Genomic DNA, 23,104 nt, shown 5'->3' on the forward strand with positions numbered 1-23,104 from the left:
GAAAGAAGGAAAAGTGAGCCGGAGCTCCTCTGTCAGCCCTGCCCATCCTCAGCTGAAAGAAGAAGCGGCTCACCATACAACATCTAAGAGATACCATTCAGCAACTCTCTACTGTAAAATGTCTGAAGTCACACTTAGTCTAGCCTTAAAGGCCTAGAACATTTTTTTGGGGCACCTGAGCCACCTGTGTACTTATTAGTTTTTTCAGACCTACTCTAGCAGTCAGCATCATATATCATTATAAACATAAGAACTAAGAGCTTTATGTCCAGCTAATTTAAAATCACAAATCTCCTTTTGTTTTCTCTCTAAAAATTAGTGAATTTCCAGAATTTTTAGGAAAAACGGGTGTTTTTTTACGGTGTACTCGAACCAAAACTCCTGAAGTTTGGATTTTTTTTTTCCCTTTAAAAATTTGCCTTTAGGTGTTTTACGCTTCCAAATAAAATTTTGCCTTTATGCAACATTCCCCGAGCAAGTTATAGCCATTTATTACAATATGTGACCCTGGACCACAAAACCAGTCATAAGGTTAAATTTTACAAAACTGAGATGTGTGCATCATATGAAAGCTCAATAAATAAGCTTTCTATTGATGTATGGTTTGTTAGGATAGGACAATATTTGGCCGAGATACATCTATTTGAAAATCTGGAATCTGAGGATGCAAAAAAAATCAAAAATACTGAGAAAATCCCCTTTAAAGTTGTCCAAATTAGGTTCTTAGCAATGCATATTACTAATCAAAAATTACATTTTGATAGGTTTACAGTAGGACTTTTACAAAAAATCTTCACGGAACATGAACTTTACTTAATTTCCTAATGATTTTTGGCGTAAAAGAAAAATCCATAATTTTGACCCATGCAATGTATTTTTGGCTATTGCTACAAATATACCCCAGCGACTTAAGACTGGTTTTGTGCTCCAGGGTCACATATTATTTTAGGCGATTTTCAGTGAAAAACAGGCCAAGTTAGTTTATTGACAATATAGACCCTGTCCAAAAACGTTTCAGGAGTAAAGTCATGGCAGAAACGGTGTTATATAATAGCAAAGCACAGTAAAAAATTATTTACTTTTTCGGATAAATGTATTCTTAATCCAAAGATTAACGATAAACCGGAACAGTGTAGAAAGTAGCACAAGAGAAATTGCACAAAACAGTCCAAATTATTCACAAACTTCACACAAAATGAGTGAGAAATATACAGAGTGCAACTGAAAAAATTGTGCAAATAATCTTTAAAAAACTATATGTGATCCTGGAGCACAAAACCAGTCTTAAGTCGCTGGGGTATATTTGTAGCAATAGCCAAAAATACATTGCATGGGTGAAAATTATCGATTTTTCTTTTATGCCAAAAATCATTAGGAAATTTAGTAAAGATCATGTTCCATGAAGATTTTTTGTAAAATTCCTACTGTAAATATATCAAAATGTAATTTTTGATTAGTAATATGCATTGCTAAGAACCTAATTTGGACAACTTTAAAGGTGATTTTCTCAGTATTTTGATTTTATTTGCATCCTCAGATTTCAGATTTTCAAATAGATGTATCTCAGCCAAATATTGTCCTATCCTAACAAACCAGACATCAATAGAAAGCTTATTTATTGAGCTTTCATATGATGCACACATCTCAGTTTTGTCAAATTTAACCTTATGACTGGTTTTGTGGTCCAGGGTCACATATAAGATTTAGTTACATAATATAACGACCAAATAGATGTAGTCTGCGTCAGAATCTATTTCACCGGGAGATCGCCTTGTGACGCGAAAACCTGCATTCCAGTGCTTTATCCGATATCTACTGCTGTTTCATCCTTGTTTTTGGTTTGTGTTACGTCAAAGGGCTCTGTCGTGAGTATTTCTGTACATTTTCAAAGAATGCTGTCATGCAAATGCGTTATTTTGCGTTTGTTTTCATGCAAGCAAGACTACTTTGCTTTCACTTTGGATTTATTCAGATTTGCAAAGAAACATACTAATTGGTGGTTCAAAAGACCCAAACCTATGTTTATTGGTTGAATGGATGACAGTTTGAACCAATCAGGGCACAGGGGTGGGACTAAGCATCAACAATCGTTCCTGTTTGGCTCAGAGGATCGAAGGAGGAAATGCGATGACGTAATCATATATTAATAATGCGATAATACTGAAAAGAGTAGACTCTGTACATGACGAGACTTTTTAAAGCATTCAAATTGGATTAGCGGTTCAAACGTTATTAAACATTTAAGAACAATAGTTATTCTGTCTCGGTCTTTGAGGGTTAAGCCTTGTCTGTGGAACCGGGGGTAAAAGTCTCAACATTTTAGTCCAGTTTTGTCAAAGGAAATTAAAAGTATTTTAGTTTTAGTCAATGAAAACTTGACAATTTAGCAATTCGATTATGTTTCATTAGCCGTTGATTCATTAATTAAGTTTTGGCAGCCATTTTTATTTAGTCTTAATCTTACTAAAATGTACATTTTAGTTGTCATATTTAGTTAACCTTGTTCTGTTTTTATTTAGTCAAGTTTTAGTCACATTTCTGTACACACTGCAAAAAAAAAAATGCTTTTCCTACTTTAGATTTTTCGTCTTGTTTCCAGCCAAAATATCCACAAATTCTTAAATCAAAAAATCTAGACGAGTAAAATTTAAAACTAAGCGAGTTTTGGCTTAGAACTAGCTAAACAATCTGCCAATGGGGTAAGCAAAAAAAATATACAATTTAAAACAGAAAACGAGATTATTTTTCTTACCCCATTGGCAGATTATTTAGCTGGTTTCAAGCGAAAACTCACTTAATTTTGACTTGGTTTTTTTTTTTCTGAAAACAAGACAATAGTTTTTACTTGTATAGAAAATCCGTCTTGATTTGAGAATTTCTGGATATTTTTTGCTGGAAACAAGACCAAAAAATCTAAGTAAGAAAAGCTTTTTTTGCAGTGTAATGGTTACAAAACTGGTTAAACTGCTTTTCTTACTTAGGTTTTTTGTCTTATTTCCTTAAACAAAATCCAAACCCACATGGCCCTGTGTGAAAAAGTGTTTGCCCCCTAAACTTAATAACTGGCTGGGCCTTAGCAGCAACAACTGCAATCAAGCGTTTGCCATAACTTGCAGCATGAACAGCGTTTTCCAGCATGAACCGCCTTTTTAAGGTCATGCCGCAGCATCTCAATAGGATTCAGGTCAGGACTTTGACTAGGCCACTCCAAAGTCTTCATTTGGTTTTTCTTCAGCCATTCAGAGGTGGATTTGCTGCTGTGTTTTGGATCAGAACCCAAGTTTGCTTCAGCTTGAGGTCATGAACAGATGGCCGGACATTGTCCCTCAGGATTGTTTGGTAGACAGCAGAATTCATGGTTCCATTGATCACAGCAAGTCTTCCAGCTCCAGAAGCAGCAAAACAGCCCCAGACCATCACACTAGATTTTACTGTTGGTATGATGGTCTTTTTCTGAAATGCTGTGTTACTTTTATGCCAGATGTAATGGGACACACACCTTTTGTCTGGTCAATCCACAGAGTATGTTCCCAAAAGTCTTGGGGATCATCAAGATGTGTTCTGGCAAAACTGAGACGAGCCTTTATGTTCTTTTTGCTCAGCAGCGGTTTTCGTCTCTGAACTCTGCCATGCAGCCCATGTTTGCCCAGTCTCTTTCTTATGGTGGAGTCATGAACACCGACCTCAACTGAGGAAAGAGAGGCCTGCAGTTCTTTAGATGTTGTTGTGGGGTCTTTTGTGAACTCTTGGACGAGTCGTCGCTGCGCTCTTGGGGTAATTTTGGACGGTTGGCCACTCCTGGGAAGGTTCACCACTGTTCCATGTTTTGGCCATGTGTGGATAATGGCTCTCACTGTGGTTCGCTGGAGTCCCAAAGCTTTAGAAATGGCTTTATAATATTTTCCAGACTGATAGATCTCAATTACTTTCTTTCTCATTTGTTCCTGTATTTCTTTGGATCTCAACATGATGTGTAGCTTTCCAGGATCTTTTGGTCTACTTCACTTTGTCCTATTTAAGTCTTGATGTGATGTGTGACAAACATGCAAAAAAACAAAAAAATCAGGAAGGGGGCCAACACTTCTTCACACCACTGTATGTTTGTAGCACTAGCCAAAAATACATAGTATGGGTCGAAATGATGGATTTTATGGCAAAACTCGCTAGGATATTAACATGTTTCATGAAATTTTTTAAATTTCCGATCGTAAATATCTCAAAACATTATTGATTAGTAATATGCATTGCTAAGAACTTCATTTGAACAACTTTAAAGGCGTTTTTTTTTTCAATATTTAGATTTTTTTGCACCCTCGGATTCCAGATTTTCAAAATGTTGAATCTCAACGAAATATTGTCCTATCCTAACAAACCTTACATCAATGGAAAGCTTATTTATTGTCAGTTTTCTGATGATCGATAACGAAAAAAAAAAAGGTGGACAACGTGGCTCTGCTTCTTTTCACTATAAAAGTGAAGCCAAAGCATCTCAATATGGCCTCTGCCTTCTTGGGGAAAATTATGTCATTTGGAGATTCGTTTGGAGCCAGGAACAGGTGTTTTATGGCCTGAATATTGTCAGAAATGCAATATTGGCCAATCAGTATCGAGTACTGCAACTATCGGCCATAGAAATGCATTCTAACAATAAAAGAAAGTCAACAAACCTGAAGAAAATGAGGAACGATATCATTAATCAAGTCAGACCAGAATTTATAGAGCTTTCCTGTGGTCTTATAATGTTGTAACCTATAACAAAACATCTGAATACCTTTTATTTCTCAATCATAAATCTTCTACTACTGGATTGGCCACGCAGTTTGTTCTGGACCGAAAAAGGCTAAGCCAGTAAAGCCTTCTCATCTGGAGTGTGTTTCCTGTTGGCTGGATGTCGAACACCCCGCTGGTAATCTCTTACATGCTTCTATCGCTTTCAGATGACTGTATGCTTGAGCACAAACATTAAACAACATGGAAGCGAGAGAGCCACCCTTCAGACTGACGGACTACAGGAGAACACAAGAGGAGATGCCAAGTTCAAGCAAGATTGCTAGAAGTCAGCAGAGATACATGATCCCCTTTCACACACGGAGCAATATTTCAATACTTCCATTGCCATCAATCATCGATAGCCACCAATTTAACGGATAGTCTACCCAAAAATGAAAACTCTGTCATTAATTACTCACCCTCATGTTGTTCCAAACCCCGAAAGTTCGTCTTCGGAACACAAATAAAGATTTCTGATGAAATCCAAGAGCTCTCTGATCCTCCATACACAGCAAGAGCATTCTCATAGCTGTATAAAATTATGGCTGAACCACTGATGTCACAATGGACTATTTTTTCAATGTTCTTGGTTCCTTTCTGGGCCTTGAAAGTGGTAGAGAGCTCTTGCATTTAATTGTTAGATATTTTGTTTACAGCCAACATATCTAACAATTCTTAAATCAAGAAGAATCTTCCTGGCAAATAAAAATTGTAAATAATAATCTGCCTGTGGGGCAAGCAAAATAATCTTTTTGCTTGTATCAATTATTTTGCTTGTAAAAGACAATTGTTTTGTCTTTGTCTAGAAATCCGTCTTGATTTGGACACTGGAGGCTGGAGACAAGACAAAGTAAAAAAAAGCATTGGAACAACATGAGGGTGACAACCCTTCATTTTTGGGTGAACTAACCCTTTAAAGGGTTAGCTGAACTTTGCATCTTGATTGTTTGAATGCATTCAACGATACATGAGTAATGGGGAAAATGTAACCCGATGACTAATAAATTAAACTTCATAAAATTTGGACCAGTTTCTCACACAAAGTTATCATATGTCTTCAGATTTTAATATGAAGAACTCATATGTGACCGTGGAACACAAAACCAGTCGTAAGTAGGACAGGTGTATTTGTGGCAATAGCCAAAAATACATTGTATGGGTCAAAATGATTTCCTACCATAAATATATCAAAACCTAATTTTTAATTAGTAATGTGCATTGCTAAGAACTTCATTTGGACAACTTTAACGGTTATTTTCTCAATATTTAGATTTTATTGCACCCTCAGATTGCAGATTTTCAAATAGTGGTCCTATCCTTACAAACCAGTGGGAAGCCTATTTGGAAATGGAAATTACCCATATTCGTGGTCCAGGGTCACATATTAACTTTCTGGAACCATAAATTATCATTGGCTTTCATTTGGCAAAGAGGAGCGTGAACATGCTGCTGAATTTCTCCTTTGGTGTTCAACAGTAAACAGCGCTTGGAACTGTTCTTTTGCTGAAAGGTCATACTCGGTGTGGTTACATAACACGGCCACAACAGCCTTTCTTCACAAAGATGATGAAAACAAAGGCAGGACATCTTGCACTGGACGCACAAGCTACGCCACGCTGTTTTACTGGGATTAGAAACAGCCTCCTCCATGGTGGGCTCCAATCCCACAAAACGCCAGCACATGGTTCCCATTGTGGTTTAAAGCAGACCAGGAGGGTTAAGGCTGCTGTTCCTGGCCTCATGGTGTGAAGTGAATGCTTTCAGGTCCAGGGGAATACTGCCGCTCCGGACCGACGGCGCTGAGGTCAAGAGGGACGGAGGCAGCAGACGTGCCCCTGTGTTGACGGAGCGGCCCGACTCTGAGCTCCCACAAACAGCCGGTAGGTGACGGGATATGAAACGGTGTTGAAATGCGGCGGATCTGGGTTTTCAGAGCCCACCTGACACTGCTGAGGGAATATCTTTGAAGAGGGTATTATGGAAACGGGAGAAAGCAGAAGACAGAACGTCAGGGATGACAGGAGGACTGCTGAAGGAGAGCGGGACGGTGGGGAATGAGAAGAGCGAGGGCGGGGCCACTGTGTGTAAACACTTGTAAAATGGTCGGCTGTTTTCTTTGACAAACACACACACCAACACACAAGAGCACAGCAGGTAAGGGTTTAGTCACTCGGGCAGATGGTCCAGGGTTCTTCAGGACTGACTCTTGTGTTCTCATGACAAAAGAAGGCGCAATGTTTGACTGCCCGTGTCATACGGCAGCAACAATTACAGGGAAGGTTTTAAAGGTTCACAGAATGGGGTCTGCTATGAGGACGCGCACAGCGAAGCATATCTAGTCCCATTCAGTAAACCAATTAAATTCCCCCAGAACCCCTGAGAGGCTAACTAACTGTGCGATGCACTCAGCGTCTAAGTGAGCCACAGAAATTTACTGAAGGGAAAGAAAATGTACAAAATGGATAAATACATCATCTTAAAGATGAATAAATGAGCTTTAAATTAATGAACGGTTTGTCAGGATACAACTGTGGAATCTGAGGGTGCAAAAAAATCTAAATATTGAGAAAACCACCTTTGACCCTTAAATGCATACCTCGGGACGTCATTTACTACCCTCTCCCTCTTTCATTTTTGTAAGTTTGGCATCAGCTTTCCTAGTATTCCTCAATTTTAAATTAGGTGTGCAATAGTGCAAAAAATGTAAATATCCGATGATTAAATACATGCAATTCACCTTTGGTCCTCGAGGTGGCACTGTTTGAAAGACAATAATGACGTGATGTTTCACTCATAACCATTGCAGGCATAAAACAAAAGAATATCTTCAGCAAAATTTGAATTGGTTTGAATGGCTTTACTGCAGAGCAATTACTGTGCGCAATTAAAATATAAACGTCACTGTCATTTGATGGTGGATGTGGTAAATAAGCAGTTGGTTATCAAAATGATGATTTCTGAAGTCATTGAAAACGAATATGGTTGAGATGGCGAATATGAGCCAATGACGGCGATGGTAAAATCATCTGCTCAAATTGAATTCTAAGTTTCAAAAGGCAACGAAATATGCTCTATTTTATTCTTTTGTAATGGTTCTTAAAATATCAAGACTAAATATCAAGAGATCCATCCGTGCTTGATATGTGCCCGGGTCGCTAAAGACCCGAATATGTATAGAGATTTCCGAAACAGTCATGCATTTAAGGGTTAAAGTTGTCCAAATGAAGTTCTTAGCAATGCATATTACTAATAAAAATTACTTTTTAATACATTTACGGTAGGAATTCTACAAAATATCTTCATGTAAAGATATTTGGCATAAAATGGATAATTTTGACCCATGCAGTGTACTTTTGGCTATTGCTACAAAGGCTAAGGCAAGCTCCATTATTACTGGTCATACACATAAGGTTAACCTTGGACCCAAGTATTGGCCTAAACTTCAATCCATGCTACAGACATGAATGACACAAAGACTTGGCCTGTTGACAAGAAGTCATCCCAATGACTTTAGGTGAAGAAGGGACCAGAGAAACCATATAAAGGGCAAAGTAGACAAGGTGCTAACACTGTTATGGGCGAGGGCTATTTATATTTTCTTCAGGAAATGCCAAAATCTCTCACGAAGCGTCCTCTTTCTTCTGGTGGAGACGTCTTAATTGACATTTTGGGCGTAAAGGTCAAGCGGGAGGCAGCCCTGCCCTGACCTTGTGTTTCCAGAGGTCAAATTGGTCACTTGACCCCCACCGGCACTCGGTTACGTCTATTGACCATTTCCGCTCATCTGCCCTTACGCTTTCTCCCGCTTCCCGCCATGCGTGATGTCATGTTTTCCCCTTTCGCTCAGATAGGAGAGAACAGGAGGCGATGGCTTTAATTAAATGCCTCCTGAAGGGCTCCTGCTATTTTCCGTTCAAGAAGCGCTTACATAAAACCTTGAGTCATTAAGTCCCAACACTCATCCAACCACTGAACCGTGCGCCGAGAGGCTGGCCGCGCACCAGGAGCGCCTCTCGAGCGTCTTTCGACGGTCCTGTTAGCGATGCTGGATCAGCAGATCGCTTTTGACATTCATGCTGATGATTGCCGTGTTTCCGTCTTCGAATCCCACACAAATGCTCCACTTCTTCCAGCGAGGGTCAGTGAACAGAGATGATTTCGCTTGGGTCCCAGCAAGGAATTAATCTGACCAAATGTCACCCGTAAACAAGTGATTCAAAGGTCTGGTCTAGGCGGTACGGGATCCCCCCCAGGCCAGCGAGCAACTGCATCAGCGTCTGCTTCCAATTTGCCCTGTTTATCATTGCGAATGGAGTCAGCCACTCTCAGTCCTTGTCAGAAAAATAAACCTTGGCTACACTTGGAGCACAGCGCTCCAAAACACTTAGCTTTCATAAACACTATTACGCTTTATCCAGGTCTTGTCTGCATGTCTGAGGACGGATCATAAAACCATGGCGTAGATATTACCGATAAACACCGCGGGGCCTTTAGCAACCGTGCTTCAGCACTAAACCCTATGTTTCATTTACTAACCATTCACTTTGTATACACTTTCTATAGAATGAGCCAGGTTGATGAACGTCTCCAATATGTGCCCGTCATATGTGTAGCGTGGCGCTATTACTGCCAAAGGCAAGCTGGGTTTAAAGGATTAGTTCACTTCCAGAATAAAAATTTCCTGGTAGTTTAGCCAGCCCTATGTCATCCAAGATGTTCATGTCTGTCTTTCTTCAGTCACAGAGAAATTAAGGTTTGTGAGGAAAACATATAGTGGACTTCGATGCTGGCCAACGGATTGAAGGTCCAAACTGCAGCTTCAAAGGACTCTACACGATCCCAAGGACTTCACACAGATCTCACTTATCGAACAGATGAATGAAAAAAAAAGAAAATGGCCAAACTAAAGTGAAGCACATGCAAAGTATGCAATGATGTCAAGCTAAAAAGAAAAAGAAACCATGGTAACCACAAATTAACCATTGCTTTCCTAAGTTTAACCATGGTATTTGTAGCAAAACTGTGGCTATACAAAAAACATCTAATATAGTAAAACCACAGTTCATTTTCTTAAGGGATTTGTACTTGTGTATACTTGCTTTCTTAATTTTTTTTTTGCTAGCGAATCGCTTGAACTGAATGATCAAAGTCCCGAGTTTGAATCAACTGGAGCGGTTCCAGTGTAAATGACTCACTCGACTGATTTGGTTCATCTGTTACTCTTTTTGGGTCCCTCAACCATGTTTACACAACACTGTCAGCACTACTGCTGGCTAAGCTCATAAACTGCAAAAAGCTGAAAAAAATGTGCGAACTATTTCATATTGTAGATACGTCATCTTTGAAGCACTTTTCAAGTACCTGTTATATTGCCATTTTCAAGGGTTTTCCAGGCCTTAAATTTCAAAAAGTCAAATTCAAGTACTTCAGCACATCGTGTGAACCCTGCGTCTAACAAAAGGTTGGTAATTTTCTTAAAACAACGATAAATTATATACTTTTTTAACCACAAATGCATTACGTGATCATGTTGGAAAGGTCTCATGTGACAAAGGTGAAAGTGCCGGCTCAAATGTGCAAGTCAAACGCCTCTTACATAAAAAGGGTAAAATAACATTGTTGGACGATTTTGAAGTTGGAAGAGAAAATTAGATGGAGTTTTTTGCCCTGCCCAACCTTATTGAACCAGAGTAGACTCTGTGTATCGCAAAATTAGTGTAAGATGAGCATCGTGGTTAAAAGTACCTCATTTTTTTTTAGTTTTTAGAAAATAACTGATCGTTTCACTAGGTAGGACCCTTATTCCTTGGCTGGGATCATGTAGAGCCCTCTGTACAGAGACTGCAATTTGCACTTTGGCCACCACTGAAGTCCACCGTATGGAGAAAAATCTCAGGATGTTTTCCTAACTTCTTTTCGACTGAAGAAAGAAAGACATGGGGGTGGTACATTATCAGGATCAAGTGAGCTTCTCCTTTAAGTCCAGAGTTATTGTGTACATTTTTCTAATGATTATGGAGAAGAGCATGATAAAGGAATTCCCTCTTCGCTGTTTGGGCCTCTTCGCTCGCAGGACATTGAAGTGTCCCAATGATCGAGTAATTAAAAGGGTGCATCTTCACAAAGCCACACGGATCAAGAGAAGTCTCCTGCTCGACGTGGGATAACGCGATTTCTATAGAAAGAGCGACGCAGCAACATTCTTCAGAGACTTTGCAGAAATGCTTGGACTGACAAGGCTCAAGTGATGTCTCAAACAGCTGAGGGGGTCTGGGTATGAGCGAACGCTAATCCACCCTTTCTCTTCTCCAGAGTTTTCCTAGGGTGTGTAAAAGCTGAGGCTGACACTTTTTCCTCTGCTTGCCCTTACGGCCGTCTTTGAGGAGGGACAATGCCCGACCAGCTGAGCTTTGAAGGCAACTCTGTCCCGTGGAAGTCTAGGTGCAGACAAAGGCCACGTGCGGAGAGGCCGAGAGACTGGAGCCACGTTTTAATGCGAGCCTCCTCCTCCGATCTGTCCTTCCTAATCCCCAACTTCATGAAAGCCCCACACGCCAGAGCTGACTGCCAAAACCTCGGCCAACCTTTGTCGGGAACAAAAAAGCAAAAGTTGACGAGGTCGCAGCGGGCCCGGACCACCTGCTCGGAGAACTCGACCGCGCTCGGCAACGGCGCAAGAAAGTAAGTCGCGGTGGCTCTTGTGATCCTGCCGTACAAAGGAACAAATTGCGTTCCTCGGGCCTGTCCTCCGCGGGTCAGGAATCAGGGCGAGAGCCTGTGATTGGCGCTCTCAGGAAGTCTATTTGTTTGGAGAGCATGAGTTCCATTCGCATCTCCTTTCATCTCCTGCTTTTCTATTCTTCTGGCGTGCATTTGTTGAGGCACTTCTCTCTAAATTGAATGTTATTATTCCAAACAGTCCCGATGGCACTGTCTTATCTTTTATTTATTGTTGAGTGGCGGAGGCCGGCGGGTGGGCGAGAGCATCTGCGTCCTTCTGTAGCCTAGATTAAAGGGACGCGCCGAGCCGGAGAGAGCGACATAGTGCTTCGTCGTCATCATCATCATCATCTTAATTGCATGGCTGGAGTTCTGATCGTTGCTAGCTTTAATCTACAGCCTCATATAAACAATGGCCGATAGGAAGGCTCCTGGAGAACATATATGACCACTAGCGAAAGAGCTGAACATTGAGTGTAAAGCGTGTTACCTGATGTGAAAGCTCATCTATAATGAAGCATGCCTGAGTACAGAGAGTCTGCCTTTACAATGCTACATTCATCATGTGTCAGAGCGCCGGTGAAGATAGCTGGAAGCTAGTTCAGGTGTGACTCCAGTCGGTGGTGGTTAAGCAGAACTGGACAATGATGCATGAGCTGGAGGATTACAGTCTCGCCTGGCTGGACGACCACCCAACATGTGGCACACAACAGTCAAACACGTCTGCTCTACGCTCACAAGACCTTAGAAATACTGTACTTCTCCCATATGGAAACTACAAATGCAAATGCATTTTATTTTTAACTAGTCGCACTGGTTGCACAAGCACGTCAAATATAGAGACTTTAAGTGGCTGAACTGTGACTAAGAAATTAGAAAAGGTTGATTAGAAAAGTTTGTCACGAGACGTGGTCATGTAGCACCATCCAACCATTCCTGAGTCAGCAAAGCACAGATTTATCCTTTTTCTTTTAAAGCTTGAAGGAATAGTCATTTATTCACCCGGCGTTCACCTTGAAGCCACATTGTAAGACAAGAGTAACAAAACCGGGCAGATTTATGTTTCTCCATTGGAAGTCCAGGCAACCAACACTTTGATGCCTCACTTAATAAAGAGATCGCGAAATATCGAGCAAGTTTTCATTTGTGATGAACAGGTTTAGTTTAGGCATTGATATTTTGGTTTCTATGCTGGGACAGAAATCTACAGGTTTCATTAAAAATATCCTTGTTTGGGTTTGAAGTAAAAATGTATCAGATAAATATTTTTTTCCTATTTTTTTGCATAAATCTATTAATCAACCTCAGTCCTGCTCAAAAATACTAAATGTTTAAAAAAAAAAAATCAGGATTTTAACTCTTTAATTGCCAAATTAATAAATGAAGTCACTGATTTGGGAAAAAAAAACACACAAAATGACTTATTTTCAATATAAAAGGTAATTGTGGCCTGGATTTTTTTTTAACCTTTTTAACAGTCTTGGACATGTGAAAGATTAGTAAGAAGATTGGCTTTCATGCGTTGTTAATTTTGGCGCAGCATCAGATTTTCACTTTTTCTCCCTCATTTGCTGTTCGTGGCTGTTTTTGCCCCATTGACTTCCATTATAACCGCATTTTTTGATTGCAAAGCCATGACGCCATATAACGCTGAATTCTTGATTGTTTGTGGTTTTCCCTGTTGGGAAGGGGTCAAATTTGTAAATTGTACTGTTGATTATCAGTTGGCCCCATTAACCCTTTAGATAGGCCTTTGCAAAAAAAAGCTTAGTTTTACATAGAGTTCTATGGAGTTTAACGGCATATTATAGTGTGCGTGAGCGTGTGTGAGTGTGTGTGTGAGTGTCTGTGAGTGTGAAAGAGACCTCTGTGCACCTTGATACATCTCAGAAAATCAAAAAAAGCACCTCAGCTCTCAGAAATATATGGTAAACAAATACATAAATATACTTTCTTTATTTTTGTTTACTCCATGTCGTTCTGAGAGCTGAGGTGCTTATTTTGATTTTCTCAGGGGTATCAAGGTGCACAAAGGTCTCTCTCACACTTTCACACACTCAAACACACTTAGACACACATACACACACACACACACACACACACACACACACACGCACACTATAATATGCCGTTATAACTCCATAGAACTCTGTGTAAAACTAAGCTTTTTTTTTTGCAAAGGCCTATCTAAAGGATTAATGGGGCCAACTGATAATAAACAGTAAAATGTACTAATTTGACCCCTTCCCAACAGGGAAAACCACAAACAATCAAGAATTCAGCATTATATGGTGTCATGGCTTTGCAATCAAAAAATGCGGTTATAATGGAAGTCAATGGGGCAAAAACAGCCACGAACAACAAATGAGGGAGAAAAAGTTAAAATCTGCTGCTGCACAAAAACTAACAATGCATCAAAACCAATGTTGTTTCTAATCTTTGACATGTCCAAGACTGTGATAAAAGGTTAAAAAAAAAAAATCCAGTCCACATTCACATTTTATATTGAAAATTAGTCATTTTGTGTGGTTTTTTTTTCCCCAAATCAGTGACTTCATTTATTAATTTGGCAATTAAAGAGTTAAAATCCTGATTTTTTTTTTTTAAACATTTAGTATTTTTGAGCAGGACTGAGGTTGATTAATAGATTTATGCAAAAAAAAAAAAATGTGAAAAAAATATTTATCTGATACATTTTTTTACAGCAGTTTAAAGTAGTGGCTGTTTTCAGGGTAGTAAATTTGCCCACAGTGTACTGTCGAGTTTTTGAAAAATTTCAAAGCATTTTCCCAAAATATGTATCAAAATAAGATTAGTCACCAAAAATCAATCCATTTGCATAAGGGTTAAGAAAACTATCTGTATCTATACAACAGTTCTCTCTGGTTCTCGAATCTGATTGGCTGATAGGAGTGCAATATTAGAGTGATCTCCAACAGCCGTTTCACTTTTTGCAATCATATCACTCCGCTTGCGGAACTTTGGATATCCAAATCCACTATCGTTTTATAAGTATTACTGTTTTTGTGTGACGGAATGTCGTTTTAAGAGGTTGCAGGTGAGAATGTGCAGTTTGTTAATAATGATAATGTCTATTTGTAACATTTGCGTCGACGTTTTCGGACATGCAAGGTCTGGATCATCAATTCAGCCAGATCTTCTGAAATTTACTGCTGGCTCTGAAGTCTCTATAGTGGTTAAACATGAGATGCAAGTCATCATTAGTCTCATTAATCCATTATTTGTTCCAGAGAAGATAGTTAAGGCAAAGTCTCATGTTAACGTAAATTCAAAGCTGTATATCAGAGCGCTGCCTTTGTACTTTTGACCGAATTGCCTAGCAAGTTTTATGATGGCTGTTGTTGTTTATTAAATATTATTATCATTCAATAAACAATATTTTCTACGTACAAATATAAATAATAGTATTTAATAATAGCGTTTAGTATCAAAATCACCCTTAACAGATGAAAGGATGTTAATGTTACGACAAAGATATCGCTTTCCTCAGCAGATTTTCAAACTAATGTTCCTTGTGAATGCGAAGAGAATAAAAGAATAACTGCTCAGTCCATCTTTCTCTCATAATACATCGTTCACACGTGTTCCGGAGTGTTCAATAATAAGTGTTACAAAACTGCATCAGAAATACTTCAGAGTCTACACACCCAAATGCGGTTATACACTCATAAATCATACTGTTCGTCTCCCGTGAAAGAAAACATCAACAACTGTCAACCGTCTTATACCTTTTTAACCACAGTCAATCAGGTTTAATGCTTAGAAGTGCTTTAGGTAAAAAAAAAAAAAAATGCATTTTGTTTAATCAGCATTCACTAGACAAATATTTGGGACCAGCTACAGCTATGCTCTTAAACAAGAACTGAACCACTCTCCCACGCTTTACTGACGACAAAAAAATGGCACTAATGTGGTTCAAACCGGTCTCTTCTGGCTGAGTTTGGAGGAGCGCACAGAAAAATTAAATTCTCACCGTGGAAATCTGTGTGCAGCTTCACATCTGACATCCCAGAGTCCACCTTCAAAAGAGAAGAAGACACAGTGTTAGCTGCTTTAAATGTCAACACAGAATCAATCCAAGACATTTATGGAAATGAGAAATCAGTGTCGCTGAAGACGTGCAATAATGGGTTAATACAATTGGGCGACTGAATTCAAAATAAATAGCCATCGTTTGAAGATATATTAAGAAAACCTCACGCAACTTCAAATGGAAAATGTACAATCGGAGGTTCAACTGGGATGACTACACATAGGACATATGTGGTCTTAAGTCGCTGGGGTATATTAGTAACAATAGCCAAAAATACATTGCATGGGTCAAAATTATTGATTTTTCTTTTATGCCAAAAATCATTAGGAAATTAAGTAAAGATCGTGTTCCATGAAGATTTTTTGTAAAATTCCTACTGTAAATGTATCCAAATGTAATTTTTGATTAGTAATATGCATTGTTAAGAACTTAATTTGGACAACTTTAAAGGTGATTTTCTCAGTCTTTTGATTTTTTGCATCCTCAGATTTCAGATTTTCAAATAGATGTATCTCAGCCAAATAGTGTCCTATCCTAACAAACCATACACCAATAGAAAGCTTATTTATTGAGCTTATTTATTAAAATTTATCCTTATGACTGGTTTTGTGGTCCAGGGTCACATATGAACGCTTAATGTGCGACGGGAGTGTGCTGACATTCTCATATGTGACCCTGGAGCACAAAACCAGTCTTAAGTCGCTGGGGTATGTTTGTAGCAATAGCCAAAAATACATTGCATGGGTCAAAATTATTGAATTTTCTTTTATGCCAAAAATCATTAGGAAATTAAGTAAAGATCGTGTTCCGTGAAGATTTTTTGTAAAATTCCTACTGTAAACCTATCCAAATGTAATTTTCGATTAGTAATATCCATTGTTAAGAACCTAATTTGGACAACTTTAAAGGTGATTTTCTCAGTCTTTTTGATTTTTTGCATCCTCAGATTTCAGATTTTCAAATAGATGTATCTCGGCCAAATATTGTCCTATCCTAACAAACCATACATCAATAGAAAGCTTATTTATTGAGCTTTCATATGATGCACACATCTCAGTTTTGTAAAATTTAACCTTATGACTGGTTTTGTGGTCCAGGGTCTCATATGTTCACTACAGCCGATCTGTGGCCGAAGACTTCATTAGTGTTATATAACCCAGCAACACTGATCCTCAGCCCTGCGCTGGACAGAAGCGTGCTATCTCACGTCCAGCGTGTGTCATTCTGGGATTTGGGGAGTAACTCGCAGCTGGAGCCAGAGTCTATTTCTAGAAGCTTTCCTAAAATAAAGTTCCCAATCTGGCAGGACAGAGCCAGCCTCCTCCTGCAGCCAACAGAGCCTTCGCGTCACCGCTGACCAAACGCTCATCTCGTAAAGAGAGTCCGCAGACCTCCGGCGAGAAAGAGCCACTCCATCAGCAAACCCCATCCCACACGCACACGGTTCCTGCGCTTCACTGAGGGAGTTCGGCCAAAAATCTGTTCCACCAACTTACGTAAACATGACTGCAGAAGTGCTGCCAAAGTAGTCCATAAAAATCAAGACTCATGAGGTCGAACGATAACTTTGTGCAACTTTGTGCAACTTTGTGTAAGGGAGCGGAGCATCTACTTCACGCTGAACGCTGGGTGCTCTGGCATTTTCTTCTCAGCGCCAAGAGCGTAATAGACCAATTCGGAGCGGACGTCACAGTTATGTCACTTGCAGCTGGTAACAAGTGGAGGCAAATGGATATAATCAATGGATTAAGAGAAAACATGTATTGGTGTGCCTTTGGATGTCAGAATCAATCAGAATGCAAATCATTTTTAGAGAACACTGTCATCAAAGACGGCATTTGAAGTTGTAGATGTTTTGAGGACACACCGTGGATGGAACCTGCTTTTAAAGCAGGAACTTGATTTAAACAACAGGTCTACATACGCACTTCACAGAGGACATAAACCAGTATGATCAATTTTATGCCAAAAAACATTAGGATATTAAGTAAAGATCAGGTGCCATGAAGATATTTCCTACTGTAAACCTATCAAAAGTTAATTTTGGATGAGTAATATGCATTACTAAGAACTTCACTTGGACAAAATTAAAGGCGATTTTCAGAATATTTTTTGCACCCTCAGATTCCAATTTTAAATAGCTGTATCTCTGCCAAATATTGTCCTACCCTCACAAACCATACATCAATGGAAAGCTCATTTATTCGTGTATGAATATAAACATAAAAACCCTTATGACTGGTTTTGTGGTCCAGGGTCACATATGTGCTTAAATAACTAAATAAATAATAAAAACACTTCCCAAAACTGGTATTGTATCTCCTAGTTCAGTCTTTATAACTTATAACTCATATATAATTTCTCTATGATCTCGGAATTGCACAAAAAAAGTTAAGCTTGAAATACTTTTTTTTTTAATTGTTTTACTCTCTGGCTTCCATACTATAAATCTAATTTTCTGCCACAAGAAAGGCTCCACCTACAAAACACTGTTTGAAAACACAGGTCTATAATGTTCAGCTTTAGCCAAAACGCAGCACTCATCACTGTCACTTTTTACCGAGCCGTCCAATCAGAGTGGAGGAGGGGCGGGGCAAACTCCACACCAGCCAACCGTCATTGCTTATACTCTGACTGATCAACCATGGAGGACATTAAGTCAATATTGTTTGTTTGCGAGTGTTCGTGTCTTCACCAGATCAAATGCCCAGACTACCACAACATTGTTATGTCAAATATAATAATGCTTACATCTCATTTGTAATGTGTCTGCCATATTGCTTTAGGCTTGGTGTTTCCAGCTGGCTAGTGGATCAGATTAAATCTGAAATGATAAATATGGTCATTTATGTTTATTTGCACAAGTATATAAGCGTGTCTGTTTCTAGTTCAGAGAGTTTGAAGAGAAAGACAGAGCGTCCCATTGAGCCTCTGATACATGATGTCAGGTACAGTTGCAATCAAATCTAGATGAAAAAAAGTTTGTCCGTGACGTCAGCCGTAGGTTTCTGAAGAGCGATTTTGAAGCTCATAATGGGTGGGACTTGGCCGTCGCCATCTTGGAATCGCGACATCGTGCGCCACTCCCGGATAATCGAAAATGGGCAAAGAGGCGGGATGTGGGCGGAGCTGGTTGCTGAAACCACACCCACCTACAGCAACAGTGGTGACCGCAGCAGCAATCCCCCATCACTCAAGTGGCCACGCCCTTAATCATGCAGAACTTTAAGGCTTAATATAACTTAAATGGATGAGTTATAAAAAAATCACCCCCCTCACGGTTGACATGAAGGGCGAAATTATTAGGAAGCTATATAGACCAAAACCACTTTTTGTACCAGGCTGTAAACATCTTTTTTCTGCTGTAAAGTTGGGCATTTTAACATGGGGAGTCAAGTTTGCAGCCAGTCTTTAGCGGCCAGTTGATGAATTGCAGTTTAAGCTACTTCCGTGTTGGCTTCAATAGAGAGAGCAGAAGGTTGCCGCTTGGTCATGACAAACTGTAGGTTGGCTTGAGAAGCCTACAACTCAACAACTTTACAACTCAACAACTCTAAAACTCAACGACTCTACAAGTTGTAGAGTAGTTGAGTTGTAGAGTCGTTGAGTCGTACAGTCGTTGAGCTGCAGAGTCGTTGAGTTGTAGAGTCGTACAGTCGTTGAGTCAACAACTTTACAACTCAACGACTGCAACTCTACAACTCAACGACTCTACAACTCAACGACTGTACGACTCAACTCAACTCAACAACTCTACAACTCTACAACTCAACGACTGTACGACTCAACTCAACAACTCAACAACTCAACGACTCTACAACTCAACTCTAAAAAAATCAACAACTCTACAACTCAACGACTGTACGACTCAACAACTCAACTCAACAACTCTACAACTCAACGACTGCAACTCAACGACTCTACAACTCAACGACTACGACTCTACAACTCAACGACTTTACAACTCAACAAATCAACGACTACGACTCAACAACTCAACAACTTTACAACTCAACGACTCTACAACTCAACGACTGTACGACTCTACAACTCAACAACTCAACGACTCTACAACTCAACGACTGCAACTCTACAACTCAACAACTTTACAACTCAACAAATCAACGACTACGACTCTACAACTGAACGACTGTACGACTCTACAAATCAACGACTACGACTCTACAACTCAACGACTCTACAACTCAACGACTGTACGACTCTACAACTCAACAACTTTACAACTCAACAAATCAACGACCACGACTCTACAACTCAACGACTCTACAACTCAACAACTGCAACTCTACAACTCAACGACTGCAACTCTACAACTCAACAACTCTACAAATCAACGACTCTACAACTCAACGACTACGACTCTACAACTCAACAACTCTACAAATCAACGACTACAACTCTACAACTCTATGACTCAACAGCTCTACAACTCTACGACTCTAAAACTCAACGACTACGACTCTACAACTCAACAACTCTACAAATCAACGACTACGACTCTACAACTCAACAACTCTACAAATCAACGACTACAACTCTACAACTCTATGACTCAACAGCTCTACAACTCTATGACTCTACGACTCTAAAACTCAACGACTACGACTCTACAACTCAACTTTACAACTCAACAACTCTACAACTTTACAACTCAACGACTCTACAACTCTACAACTCAACTCTACAACTTTACAACTCAACGATTCTACAACTCTACAACTCAACTCTACAACTCAACAACTCTACAACTTTACAACTCAACGACTCTACAACTCTACAACTCAACGACTCTACAACTCAGCTCTACAACTCAATGACAGTTGTTGAGTTGTTGTGTCGTAGAGTTGTAGAGTTGCTGAGTTGGAGGCGTGTCAGTGAAAACATGTCAGATGCAATGGACGCAGCCAAAGACAACAGATATGCAGCGTCTCTTTTGATGTTAAATTTGTTGAAATGAATAAAATGATTATTTTTTGTAATGTACAGTGAAAGTATCTCGGTTACACATACTAAATATTCAATTGTTGTGCAATTACTGTAGAATATATAATGACGCAGTTTACATCACCTTCATAAACTGAATAAAAACAGAAAAAAGCAAAACACGATGCACATTCTTTATTCAGCGTTTTGTTTATGCAGAAAAGGTCAAACGCCATCTTGTTCCGGCCAAAGTGACTTGATGTTGTAATAATCACTTGTCAACTCGTCAGCACAAACGTCCCGGGAGGACTTGAACCCGGATGGGAAGCTTGATTTAGTCTCAAGGGTGTTTGAATTTGAACTTGGACTTTCTTGTCTTGAACTTAAAGTTTGCCTTGATTTTTTTTGTTTTATCTAGTGTGCAGCTGTACACAGAGTGACACATCCTCACTGTTACACTACTGCTACTCTTCCACAGCTTTGAGAGATTGTGAGAGAGCGTGTAACAGAATGAGATGAGCAGCGTTGTCAGAGCGTCGTGTGATGAGCTGAGGATGATGCAAGCTGCCAGATAAAGGCATGAAGCACATGGCCATCATGAGGCAGCAGCCAAACCACAGAACAATCCGGTTCCACCTGAAGAAACGGCGGGGGAGTTTCGCTGCGGCGCGCGGGGGACAGACGTGGACGGTGGTCTGCGAGCAGGAGGCCCACTGCACCACGATCACGACCCTTCCACGGCAAGGAGGAACCAGAGGAACACACACACTCCACCGCATCTTCCCGTTCCCAGGTGCCTTGCCACTCTCGCTTTCAGGCAGGACTGGAGCGCCGCACGCCAGCGACACACTCCTCAGACGCAGCACATCCATCCATCGAGACAGCAATCACTTACACTGGAAACACCTCACTAGGCCTAGTTTGTAATCTGATGAAGGCTTGTCAGTCCTCAAGTACTCACACGCCTACAACTCACCAACAAACTCCAAACTTCACTCTTACACTTAACATAACCATTAGTCAATGCTGAAAGTAGCTCATGTTAACTGATGCACCTTATCGTCTGCTCATATTTGAGAACATAAGATTTGTAACTATTTGTAACATTATCTGACTGTGTTTAACACTTTCACAAACTGTGAGCATAAAGTAAAACTAACTTTTCAAATGATTAGTTTTTTAGAAAAGGATATTCCTAATCAGGCTTATTGTCTTGTATTTAAAGACTCCATGAAATCAAAATGGAAGCTCTTTGACTTTCAGTATTTTAGCTTTAAGGCCATCTATAAACTGATCCCTGCCCTGCTTTCACAGACAAGACAAGGCTTAAACCTGGACCTAGACTGAAATATACGTTATAAGAATATGTTTCCACTGAAAGAAACCTACACTGACTGATTAGCAACTTGCTAATCATGCTAGAAACACACTAATCATGATAGAATCGTGTCAGAAACATGCAAACAACTCGCTAATCATGCTAGAAACATGCTAATTATGCCAGCAGCATGCTAGAAACACTCTAGCAACTTGCTAATCATGCTAGAAACATGCTGGCAACTTGCTAACCAGAAACATGCTAATCATGCTAGCAGAATGCTAAACATGCTGTAAACATGTTAGAAACATGTAAGCAACTTGCTAATCATGCTAAAAACATGCTAATAATGCTATAAACGTGTTAGAAACATGCTAACAACTTGCTAACCATGCTAGCAACATGCTAATTATGCCAGCAGCATGCTAGAAACACGCTAGCAACTTGCTAATCATGCTAGAAACATGTTAATTATGCTAGCAGCATGATAATCATGCTAGAAACATGCTAGCAACTTGCTAATTATGCTAGAAACATGTTAATCATGCTAGCAGCATGCTAAACATGCTGTAAACATGATAGAAATATGTAAGCAACTTGCTAATCATGCTAAAAACATGCTAATAATGCTATAAACGTGTTAGAAACATGTTAACAACTTGCTAACCATGCTAGAAACATGTTAATCATGCAAAAAACATGCTAATCATGCCAGCAGCATGCTAGAAACACACTAGTAACTTGCTATTCATGCAAGAAACATGTTAATCATGCTAGAAACGTGTTAGAAACATGCAAACAACTCGCTAATCATGCTAAAAAAATGCTTATCATGCTATCAGAATGCTAAACATGCTGTAAACATGTTAGAAATATGTAAGCAACTTGCTAATCATGCTAAAAACATGCTAATAATGCTATAAACGTGTTAGAAACATGCTAACAACTTGCTAACCATGCTAGAAACATGCTTATAATGCTACCAGAATGCTAATAATGCTGTAAACATGTTATAAACATGCGAGCAACTCACTAATCATGCTAAAAACATGCTATACACATGTTAGAAACATGCTGGCAACTTGCTAACCAGAAACATGCTAATCATGCTGTAAACATGTTAGAAACATGTAAGCAACTTGCTAATCATGCTAAAAACATGCTAATAATGCTATAAACGTGTTAGAAACATGCTAACAACTTGCTAACCATGATAGAAACACGCTAATCATGCTATAAACATGTTAAAAACACGTTAACAACTTGCTAATCATGATATAAACATGTTAGAAACATGC

General features: G+C 39.5%; 1 long non-coding RNA gene across 1 annotated transcript in view; it reads right to left on the bottom strand.

Annotated features, from left to right (window-relative positions):
• The window catches only part of LOC141325810 (uncharacterized), a 110,993-nt gene that overhangs the window by 13,065 nt on the left and 74,824 nt on the right, over positions 1-23,104 (bottom strand). The window contains exon 3 of the long non-coding RNA XR_012353844.1: positions 15,485-15,530. This is a non-coding gene — a long non-coding RNA (uncharacterized lncRNA). The remainder of the gene's footprint in view (positions 1-15,484; positions 15,531-23,104) is intronic.

Source organism: Garra rufa, chromosome 1 (assembly GCF_049309525.1).
Source record: "Garra rufa chromosome 1, GarRuf1.0, whole genome shotgun sequence".
Lineage (NCBI taxonomy): Eukaryota > Metazoa > Chordata > Actinopteri > Cypriniformes > Cyprinidae > Garra > Garra rufa.